This window comes from Myotis yumanensis, unplaced genomic scaffold, assembly GCF_028538775.1.
Source record: "Myotis yumanensis isolate MYYU_CA2020_CCGP unplaced genomic scaffold, mMyoYum1.0.hap1 SCAF_6, whole genome shotgun sequence".
Lineage (NCBI taxonomy): Eukaryota > Metazoa > Chordata > Mammalia > Chiroptera > Vespertilionidae > Myotis > Myotis yumanensis.
In genome coordinates this window covers 8,660,507-8,673,019 of record NW_027223757.1, presented here as the reverse complement: position 1 = coordinate 8,673,019, position 12,513 = coordinate 8,660,507, and positions in this window count along the sequence as shown.

Here is a 12,513-nt window from a genome sequence, read left to right as displayed (position 1 = left end):
AATGTAAAGCATTTGAAAATATCCTGGCACGTAGGTAGTACTCAATGCATGCGAGCTAATATCGTTTGTTGTATCAGTAACCAGTTCCTGCAGGTTTGTTTACTGTATGTCCAGTGCTTGGCCCATAGTTGATGCTCAAAGAGTATTTGTTGAATGTCTGATTGAATCACCAAATGGGATGGGGTTTGCCCTTTATGTATCAAAACTTCCAACTGTATGCAGATTTGAATGGGTTCTCAATGCATAATGATTTGCATGAATAATTAAAAGTGGATGGTTGACTAACAATGATAAAAGGTTAAAGATGTATTATAATTCTTATGGCAATGTTTTCATGTATGTCCATTTAAAAATCTATATAATAGGAAAAGTATAGTTATTTCTAGGAAATAGAGAAAGGCAGGGAGGGAGAGAGAGAAGAGAGGAAAGAGAGAAGAGAAGAGGAGAGGAGAGATATGACAGAACTCAGGACTGAGAATAGACCTCAGGTTTCCTGAGTCTCGGTCTCATGAGTTTTTCTTTTCACAAAGCTGCCTCTTCCACAGTTTTTGTGTGAAACCTTGTGGTTAATTCATGACGTGGTTTAAAGCAGGGAAGAGGATAGGATAAAAAATGTTATTATTCAAAGTGGTAATGGGCAATAAATAAAAGTGGAGAGACTGTAAATTATACCCACTGGTGATCTGGAAATAAAATACATGGGGCAAAGCTTACACTCATGCTTTCTGGCTCAACTCATAAAGTTCTATTTGAAAAACATGCTCAGCTGCACGTATTGCTAAGTGGAAAATGGATTTATTGTTAGTGTCATGCTGAAAGTCGTTTACATACTGAGCACATACCTTTCCTGTTTTCCTATGTGGACTGGGATGAACGTCTTCACAACACATTTAAGAAGCTGTAGGACCGATAAAGACGTCTCTGGGTTCTGAACAGATGCTGTGGTTTACCACCCAGGTCTTGCTTGAGGACTGAGGACTCATTCTTCAGTTGCTTAGAGCTGTTGGCTCCCAACATCCGTAGCTGAGCCTGTCTGGCAAGTACTTGCCTTTGGCTGAAGGAAGCTACCTCATCCCGGGTCACAGACCCTTCCCAAGGGCATGTTGCAACTTGATCAATGTAGGGGTATAAAGACCTTGCTTTTTTCCCTATTTCAGCATCTTTCTAGGAAAGCTGACCTCAGTCATTTATTCATTCTTCTTACAACTAGTTATGAAGGTACCAAACCATTCTGGTATTGTCCATCATGTGCTTTTCTCAATCAATCAAACAGCAGGTATCTATTGATCACTTGGTGGTATAGGACCCAGAAAAACAAAAACTATAAAATAAAATATATGTGCCTAATATGTTATTTAGTTTACTGCTTCTTTTCAGAATTCTCTGTAGTGATTCCAGTATAATGCTGAGTACCAAATTTTTTTTAAAAAAAATTTACTTATTTTTCCATTTCCTGTCAGTTTCAACAAGTTTGAGTACAGAAAAGATGCTACTCCAAGTAAGCAAGAAGGGATTTATTATAGGGTATTAAGTGACTTACAGAAAGAATCATGTGAGGGCGGAAGAAATAGACTTGAGGTTGAACTTTCCAAAGCAATTCCCAAAGGCACACCACAGAACGAAACCACCAAGAGAGCTGCTGTTACTTCTACACTCAGAAAGCCAGTGGGTCTAGAACTGCACTGATACTACTAAGATCTGGTAGCCACCACCTTCGGGGGCCTCCTGCTGCTGACTCCAGAGCCTAACTGTCTTTGCTGCCACCTGCTTCCCAGGACCCAGGGATCTTGTGACCATATGCTGGGTCCTCTGCTAATGATGCTACAGAGGACCGAAAGTGACTGTCACATGCTTGCCAACAGAAACAGGTGGCAGGAGAGGTGTGACCACCGCCATCTTCCAGATCTCACACTTGGACATCTGACTGGCCAACCCCAAAGACATGGGAATCTTTTATCAAGGCATTCCGGGACACATGGCACATAACTTCCCCATTTTTGAGGTATAGAAAGGCATACCGGAACAGTGTTCAAACATTTGGACACGCTCTAGTGCAGCGGTTCTCAACCTGTGGGTCGAGACCCCTTCACAGGGGTCGCCTAAGACCATCGGAAAACACATATATAATTACATATTGTTTTTGTGATTAATTACTATGCTTTAATTATGTTCAATTTGCAACAATGAAATTGGGGGTCACCACAACATGAGGAACTGTATTAAAGGGTCGCGGCATTAGGAAGGTTGAGAACCACTGCTCTACTGTAAAATTTATTTGACTCACACTTACATATAGTCACATGCATGTCTACCTGAAATGAAAGGCTCACAAGGCAACGGGATGCCCCCTCATGGCTTCTGTCCTAGTCTGCTTCTGTCCTAGTATGTGCTGTGCAGTTCTGCTTTATTCTAGGCCACCCCACTCCATTAGGAAACGTTGGTCTTGACCCACCAAGTTGATTTTCTGACTGACTAATGGATGGCAATTGGCATTAAAAAATATTTTTATTGCTCTAGCTGGTTTGGCTCAATGGACAGAGTATCATCTTGCAGACCGAAGGGTCCCAGGTTCGATTCTGGTCATGGGCACACGCCTGGGTTGGGGACTTGATCCCCATTAGGGGGTGTGCAGGAGGCAGCTGATCAATGATTCTCTCTCATCATTGATGTTTCTATCTCTCTCTCCCTCTCCCGTCCTCTTTGAAATCAATATTGGGGATTGAGCCTACAACCCGGGCATGTGCCTTGACTGGAAATTGAACTGTGACTTCCTGGTTCAGAGGCCGATGCTCAACCACTGAGCCACGCTGGCCAGGTGCAACTGGGATTTTGAAAAAGATACTGCGCTACAAGAAGGGAGAGATGGATGGTGAGTGCCAATTCACAGTATCTACCTGTCCCCTCCCCTGCCTCTGAGTTAACAAAAAGGATTTAAGGCTGCTCACAGCAGGGACTTAATAATAAGATATAGTCTATGGAGGATTGAGGATTAGGAGGTTCTAGTCTTGCAACAGCAGGTTTCCGTTGTGTGACAGCATGCTAATGACCCTATTGGCACTCACCTGGGAAAATTGAGAAAAGGGGGATTGGTACCCTGTATTTTTAGTAGAGGATGGATTAAGCTCACAGGCAGTCTTGTTGGCAAATGCCCTTGAGGATCCTCTAAAGAATATTTGTTGTTGTAGTCCTAAAAAATATTAGTTGGCTTTAATTAAGTTCCTGGTTATGCCCGTAGGTGTGAAAGCTAGGGATTCATGCGGAGAGCATGGTGGTGTGTATTGAATGCGAAGTGTGTGATTAGCTCACCGACCCCATGTCTGCAAGGCAATTGTTAATTTCCCCATTAAGGTTTGTAAAGCTTTTAATCCCTTAATGTAGAGCTTTTAAGTAAAAGCTGATTATTATTTTTTTTTTTGTATTTTTCAATCGTGGAGGCTTTTCAGCAGGACTTTTCTCCTAATGTGGTGTAGGTTTGAAGGTAATTGGTTTTGAAAAAGAAAAGCCTATTGGGAAGGCAGGGCAAATAAACACTTAGCAGTTGCTTATCTGTGGCAAGTGGTGTACCAAGCACATTCATCTACAATAACGCACAAACGCCTCACGATTCTGAAAGGAGAATTATGATCCTCATTTTTACAGATGAGGGGAAAAGGTTAACAGGATTAAAAGGGGCTCACCCAGGGTTGCTAAAGCCACGAATGCAAGAGCGTGGAATGTGCACGCAGTCCTGGCAGCCTGACAGCTCTTGCTTTTCCTAATGTAACACAACATCTCTATTGCTTTCCCTGTGTGTTCAAGGTGCATGTAAGTGAAAACATACCCCAAACAGACTTTCTTAGGAAAAGTGAAATGTTCATATTTTAGAAAAAGAGATATTCTCATGGGTACTTACATTGCCCTTTTACTCTGAATTTTTTATTTTTATTGGTTTCAGAGAGGAAGAGAGAGGGAGAGAGAGAGATAGAAACATCAATGATGAGAGGGAATCGCTGATCGGCTGGCTGCCTCCTGCATGCCCCCCACTGGGGACAGAGTCCGAAACCCAGGCATGGTCCCTGATAGGGAATCAAACCATGACCTCCTGGCTCATAGGTTGACGCCCAACCACTGAGCCATGCCGGCCGGCTGATCTGAGTTTCCTTGCTCTTCAGAGGACCTTGTTATATTTGTGGGCATCATTTCACTTCCATATTTTTCAGGATTTCCTTTTGCTCATGATAGTGTTTAAGGGACTGTAAGAATTTGTAAGCAACAGGAAATACTCTCCACGGCATCTCCTTTTTTGCAAGCTGAACAGCCTGGTGTGTGTATGTTGTGTTGTGTATGGTTGTGGCAACGTGAGGAGCAAAGCTTCTAAAACACATGAAAAAAAATCTTCAAAATGTTTTTGCCTCTTTAAACATTCAACTTTTAATTTAATATTTGTTTTTGGACTTTTTCCTCCTTCAGCAAAAACACACAAAATGAAGTAAAATATTTGGTTACAAGGAGCGCACTTCTGTGGGAGTCTCACCCAGGCGAACTGACTTGATTGCCCTCAGTACAGAGATTGGGCTGACGCATAAACGGACAGGATACATAATGGAGGACTTTGGAGGACATGGTTCACGTACTTTTGAGAATCACATTGCTTTCCTCAACTCTTCCCCCCTACCCACCCCCCCCCCCCCCCCCACCAAGTCACATAGCGGATTTAAATTTTTCTTTGATAATTTCTCAGTAAGTCAGCTAATACACTGTGGATGTTGTTCTGCTGATGGCCCTTAGTAGGTCCTCCGCAAAGATGATGAAATCCCTCCACATCAGTGGTTCTCAACCTTCCTAATGCCGCAACCCTTTAATACAGTTCCTCATGTTGTGGTGACCCCCAATTTCATTGTTACAAATGGAACATAATTAAAGCATAGTGATTAATCACAAAAACAATATGTAATTATATATGTGTTTTCCAACGGTCTTAGGTGACCCCTGTGAAGGGTTGGTTGTTCGACCCCCAAAGGGGTCACGACCCACAGGTTGAGCACCGCTGCTCCACATTCTCTCAGTTCCTAAAGAAGCTCTGAGCCCGGCTGGTGTGGCTTAGTGGTTGAGCATCAACCTATAAACCAGGAGGTCACGATTCATTTCCCAGTCAGGGCATGTGCCCAGGTTGTGGGCTCGATCCCCAGGAGGCAGCTGATCAATGATTCTCATCATTGATGTTTCTAACTCTCCCTCTCCCTTCCTCTCTGAAATCAATAAAATATATATATATATATATATATTTTTAAAAAGAAGCTCTGAAAAGCATTTAATCTTCATACGAATAGTTAGCATTTTCGTACCAGAGCATGCAGCTGAGCTCTTTGTACACCTTATCTAATTTAATCTCTCCCTAAACTCTCACAGGCAGATGCTGCTAGAGGCCTCATTTTGGAGCTGAAGAAACAGTCTAAGGGAGTTAGGTGTGTGGTGTTTGATGACAGACAATGCTAGGTGGTCTAGCCAGCGCTTGCCTTCCTGTGCCCTTTTGCCTTCTCCACGATGCCCTGCAGGCGAGGGCCTGGCCAGCATGTGCCCTGTCCTCAGAGGGGGACCTTACCTGTGCATGTGCATTGGCGGTGACTCGGAAGTCCAGGTGAACTGGACACAGAGGCTAGCAGTCTGCTCAAGCATTGCCCTCTGTGTCCACAGGAGCCTACTCCAACTCGCTGGTCTGGGAATTAAGATGACCCACTTCTACTTAATGTAAAAGGTTAATGTTTAAAGACAGGCCGTGGTCACTGTGGTAGGGAGCTCTCTATCATTTGTTTAGAAGTCTGATAACATGGGGATTAAGAGCGTGGACTTTGGAGCTGGACTCACTGGACTCTCACCAGAACCCCACCTCTCCTGTTTGCTTCAGTCTTTGGGCACCAGTTCTCTGATCTATAACATGAGGATTCATAATGGTACCAATCTTCTAGAGTTGGTATGAGAGTTAAGTGAATTAATAAATATGGATTTTTTTTAGTCCAATGCGTGGTATATCATAATGTCAATATATATGAATTATTATGAACATTAAGCCCTGAAAATACCCCATCATCATGTTTTCACATTTAATGCCTTTGTTCCTAGACTACATCACGGCAATCAAATACTAGTGTTAATGCCCTTGTACAAATCTTTCCCACTCTATGGTGACTCTGGGCTTGGCCATGTGACTTGCTTTGGACAATGGGGCATGAGCAGGTGTGATGTAAACAGAAGTTTGGTAAGCACTTGCACTTTGGGGTTTGCCTTCTCGGAACTCAGATGCCATGCAAGAAAGATTAGATCCAGCTAGCATTCTTGGAGAGAGATCCTAAGACCACATGGACAGAGAGGCCCTGCCACCCCAGGGTTCACTTGAGCCCAACCCTGAGCCAATTTTTCAGCCAAAAAGCAACCACATCGGGGATTCCAGTAAGAACAGAAGGACTGCCCATATAGCTCAGAGCATCGTGAAAGAAGAAGTTAGTGTTGTTTTAAGACACTGATTTTGGGGATGGTTTGCTATGCAGCAATAGGTGATTGAAACACCTTCTGCAATTTCTGCATAATTTTGTAACACATAACCTTATACCAAGGCTGTAGTCATAAAAACACGGGGCTAATATTGTACTCCTGGTGGACAATGGACAGCTATGGAGAAAGAGAAGAGTTTTCAGAGTTCAAAGTAGCCCATCTGCATCATGGGCCCATGTCCTGCTGCCAGGAGGCCCGTCGGAAGGCTCCGCGGGAGCTGCCAGGACTCCTGCCTGATGGGAAAGCCATCCCGGTGGCTGTGGGCCTGTAGAAACACAAAACACCCCACAGGCACGCCAACCGCCTTGCCACAATAATTGCAACGCACATTCCCATTTGCCAACAAAACCAGTGTTTACAACAGAGAAATAAGACAATTTATGTTTTCAGAAACAAATGTTTTATTTGGAAAATGTTAGTGCCAGTTGCACCCTAATGGTGTTTTTCCAAAACCTGTGGTTAGTAAGAAGAGTAGAGTAAGGACCTGAGTTATTTTAAGAGAGCTTTAGATGTCGACTAATGGTATTTCAAGGGATATGAGCCTGTTTGCACTGTGGCTGCTGTTTGCTACGTGGGCTGACTTTGTTACATGCACCAAACACGACTGCCTCTCTGCTTCCCTCCCCTGAACTGCTTTTTTTGCAATGCATTAGATGATATGAATTGAGTGGTTTGGACATTGGGGAAGATTATAAATTCCCATTGGGGAAGATTATAAATTAAAAATACATTTAATTCATGAGTAGAAGAGAATAAATAAAATAAAATAAATTTTGAATGAATAGTTCACTGAAAGACAGATTGTACAGAGATTTCCTACACACTCTCTTCTACCCTCCATGCCCCCCTCCCCCACCATCCAAACCCCCCACCAGACAACCCTGCATATACACATCACAATCACTCAAAGTCTGTAGTTTACATTGGGGTCACTCTTGGTGGTGTACTTTCTATGAGTTTTGCCAAATGTATTATGACATGTATCCATCAGTATAGCATCCGACAGAGAATTTCACTGCCCTAAAAACTCTCTGTGTTCTGAGCATGCACCTCTCCTCCCAACCCCTGAAAACAAGTGATCTTTTCTTATTGTCTTCATAGTTTACCTTTTCCAGAATGCCATAATGTAAGAATCATACAGTATATAGTTTTTCCAGATTTCTTTTTTTTACTTAGTAATATCCATGTAACTTTCCTCCATGCCTTTTGATGGCTTGATGGCTTGTTTCTTTTTAGCTCCGAATAATATTCCACTGTCTGGATTGCCACAGTTTATTCATTCACTTCTTTGTAGAAAACGTTAGTTGCTCCAAGTTTGGGCAGTTATGGGTAACGATGCTATAAATATCCATGTGCGGGTTTTTGTGTGGACATGTTTTCAACTCCTTTGGGTAGAAACCAAGAAGCATGATGGCTAGATCATATGTTTAGTTTTTAAAGAAACTGCCAAACCGTCTTCCAAAGGGGTTAAAGCATTTTACATTCCTACTAGTAATGTCTAAGAGTCCTTGTTGTTCCATATTCTTGTCAGCATTTGGTGTTGTCAGTGTTTCAGAGTTTGGCCATTTGAATAGGTGTGTAGCTGCATCTCATTGTTTTTTTTTTTTTTTCCCATTATAAATTTTTTTTTTTCGCTTAAAGTATTACAAAGGGTATTACATAAGTGTCCTTTTTTCCCCCCCACCCTTGACAAACCCCTACCCTCCCTTACCCCCCAGTGTCTTATGTCCATTAGTTATGCTTATATGCATGCATACAAGTCCTTCGGTTGATCTCTTACTCCCCTCCCTCCTGCCCCCCAACTCTCTCTGGCCTTCCCACTGCAGTTTGACAATCAGTTTGAGGCAGCTCTGCCTCTGTATCTATTATTGTTCAAAAGTTTGTAATGGTCTTTATTATCCATGAATGAGTGAGATCATGTGGTATTTTTCCTTCATTGACTGGCTTGTTTCACTTAGCATAATGCTCTCCAGTTCCATCCATGATGTTGCAAATGGTAGGAGTTCCTTCTTTTTAACAGCAGCATAGTATTCCATCGTGTAGATGTACCACAGTTTTCTAATCCATTCATCTACTGATGGGCACTTAGGCTGTTTCCAGATCTTAGCTATGGTGAATTGTGCTGCTATGAACATCTGGGTGCATATATCCTTTCTGATTGGTGTTTCTGGTTTCTTGGGATATATTCCTAGAAGTGGGATCACAGGGTCAAATGGGAGTTCCATTTCCAATTTTTTGAGGAACCTCCATACTGCCTTCCATAGTGGCTGCACCAGTCTGCATTCCCACCAGCAGTGCACAAGTGTTCCTTTTTCTCCACATCCTCTCCAGCACTTGTCGTTTGTTGATTTGTTGATGATGGCCATTCTGACAGGTGTGAGATGGTACCTCATTGTTGTTTTGATTTGCATCTCTCGGATGATTAGTGACTTTGAGCATGTTTTCATATGTCTCTTGGCTTTCTGAATGTCCTCTTTTGAAAGGTGTCTATTTAGATCCTTTGCCCATTTTTTGATTGGATTGTTTATCTTCTTTTTGTTAAGTTGTATGAGTTCCCTATAAATTTTGGAGATTAAGCCCTTATCAGATATGACGTTGGCAAATATGTTTTCCCACGAGGTGGGTTTTCTTGTTGTTTTGTTGATGGTTTCTTTTGCTGTGCAGAAGCTTTTTATTTTGATGTAGTCCCATTTGTTCATTTTCTCTTTAGTTTCAACTGCCCTAGGAGCTGTATCAGTGAAGAAATTGTTTTGGCATATGTCTGAGATTTTGTTGCCTTTGTATTCTTCTAGAATTTTTATGGTTTCCTGTCGTACATTTAAGTCCTTTATCCATTTTGAGTTTATTCTTGTGTATGGTGTAAGTTGGTGGTCTAGTTTCATTTTCTTGCATATGTCTGTCCAATTTTCCCAACACCATTTATTGAAGAGACTATCTTGGCTCCATTGTATGTTCATGCCTCCTTTGTCAAAAATTAATTGAGCATATTGGTTCGGGCTAATTTCTGGACTCTCTATTCTATTCCACTGATCTATATGTCTGTTCTTGTGCCAGTACCAGGCAGTTTTGAGAACAGTGGCTTTGTAATACAGCTTGATATCTGGCATTGAGATCCCACCTACTTTGTTCTTTCTCAGGATCGTTGCAGCTATTCGGGGTCTTTTTTTATTCCAGATGAATTTTTGGAGATTTCGTTCTAGATCTTTGAAGAAGGCCATTGGTATTTTAATGGGAAGTGCGTTGAATGTATAGATTGCTTTGGGTAGTATGGACATTTTAATGATGTTGATTCTACCAATCCAAGAACATGGTATGTTCTTCCATCTGTTTATGTCTTCCTCTATCTCTTTTTTCAACGTCCTGTAGTTTTCTGAGTAGAGGTCTTTAACCTCTTTAGTTAAGTTTATTCCTAGGTATCTTAATTTTTTTGGTGCGATGGTAAATGGGATTGTTTTTCTGATCTCCCTTTCTGAAAGTTCACTATTGGTGTATAGAAATGCCTCAGATTTCTTGGGGTTAATTTTGTATCCTGCTACATTGCCAAATTCATGTATTAAGTCTAGTAGCTTTTTGGTGGAGTCTCTAGGGTTTTGTATGTATAATATCATGTCATCTGCAAATAAGGACAGTTTTACTTCCTCTTTTCCAATTTGGATGCCTTTTATTTCTTCTTCTTGCCTAATTGCAATGGCTAATACTTCCAGTACTATGTTGAACAGGAGTGGTGAGAGTGGGCATCCCTGTCTTGTTCCTGTTCTTAGGGGAAATGGTGTTAGTTTTTGTCCATTGAGTATGATGTTGGCTTTGGGCCTGTCATATATGGCTTTTATTATGTTGAGGTATGATCCTTCTATTCCCACCTTTCTGAGAGTTTTTATCAAAAATGGGTGTTGGATTTTGTCGAATGCTTTTTCTGCATCAATTGATATGACCATGTGGTTTTTTTCTTTCAATTTGTTTATGTGATGTATCACATTTATTGATTTACGGATGTTGTACCATCCTTGCATCTCTGGGATAAATCCTACTTGGTCATGGTGTATGATCCTTCTGGTGTACTGCTGGATCCGATTTGCTAAGATTTTGTTGAGGATTTTGGCATCTATGTTCATGAGGGATATTGGCCTGTAATTCTCTTTCATTGTGATGTCTTTACCTGGTTTTGGTATTAGGGTGATGCTGGCTTCATAGAATGAGCTTGGAAGTGTTCCTTCCTCTTGAATTTTTTGTACTAGTCTGAGGAGGGTAGGTTTTAGTTCTTCCTTGAATGTTTGGTAGAACTCCCCTGTGAAGCCGTCTGGCCCTGGGCTTTTGTTTGCTGGAAGCTTTCTGATGACTGCTTCAATTTCTTCCATAGTTATTGGCCTATTGAGGTTTTTAGATTCTTCCTGATTGAGTTTTGGAATGTTGTATTTTTCTAGGAATTTGTCCATTTCCTCCAGGTTGTCTAGTTTGTTGGAGTAGAGTTGCCCGTAGTATTGTTTAACAATCATTTGTATTTCTGTGGGGTCTGTTGTTATTTCGCCTCTATCATTTCTGATTTGGTTTATTTGGGACCTCTCTCTTTGCTTCTTGGTGAGCCTGGCTAGGGGTTTGTCAATCTTGTTTATCCTTTCAAAGAACCAGCTCTTGGTTTCATTGATTTTCTGTATTGTTTTTTTGGTCTCTATTTCATTGATTTCTGCTCTAATCTTTATTATCTCCTTCCTTCTGCTCACTCTGGGGTTTTCTTGTTGCTCTCTTTCTAATTCTTTGAGTTGTAGAGTTAGATGATTGACTACCATTTTTTCTTGTTTTTTGAGATAGGCCTGTAGAGCTATAAACTTTCCTCTCAGGACTGCTTTCATTGTGTCCCAGAGGTTTTGGATTGTTGTGTTTTCATTGTCATTAGTGTCCAGGATGTTTTTGATTTCTTCTTTGATGTCATCGGTAACCCAATCAATATTTAATAACATGCTATTCAGCTTCCAAGTGTTTGAGTATTTTGGGTTGTTTTTATTGTAGTTTATTTCTAACATTATGCCATCGTGGTCTGCGAAGAAGCTTTTTATGATTTCAATCTTCTTGAATTTGTGGAGACTTTGCTTGTGACCCAATATGTGGTCTATTTTTGAATATGTCCCATGAGCACCTGAGAGGAATGTATATTCCGCAGCTGTGGGGTGAAGTGTTCTGAAGATGTCAATTAAGTCCATCTGATCTAGTGAGTCATTTAGGATTGCTGTTTCTTTGCTGAGTTTTTGTCTAGCGGATTTATCCAGTGATGTCAGTGGTGTATTAAAGTCCCCTACTATGATTGTATTGTTGTCGATCTCTCCCCTGATATCTTCCAGAAGTTTTCTTATGTATGTGGGTGCTCCTGCATTGGGTGCATATATGTTTACCAGGGTTATATCTTCTTGTTGTATTGATCCCTTTAGTATTATGAAGTGGCCTTCCTTATCTCTGGTTATGGCCTTCACTTTGAGATGTATTTTGTCAGATATAAGTATTGCTACCCCAGCTTTCTTTTCCTTTCCATTTGCGTGAAAGATATTTTTCCATCCCTTCACTTTCAGTCTGTGTGAGTCCCTTCTAATGAGGTGGGTCTCTTGTAGACAGCAGATGTATGGGTCATGTTTTTTTATCCATTCAGCCACTCGATGTCTTTTTGTTGGAGCATTTAGTCCATTTACATTTAAAGTTATTATTGAAAGGTACTTGTTTGTAGCCATTTCTTTTTTGTGTGTGTGTGTGGCTGTTTTCTTTCTGAGCTTGATATTTCTTCTTTTTACACCAGTCCCTTTAGCATTTCTTGCATGGCTGGCTTGGTGGTGATAAACTCCCTTAGCCCTTTTTTGTCTGTGAAGCTTCTTATTTCCCCTTCAATTTTGAATGATAGCCTTGCTGGATAGAGTATTCTTGGATTCAGTCCTTTGCTTTGCATCACTTTGTAGATTTCCGTCCATTCTTTTCTGGCCTGATGTGTTTCTGTTGAGAAATCAT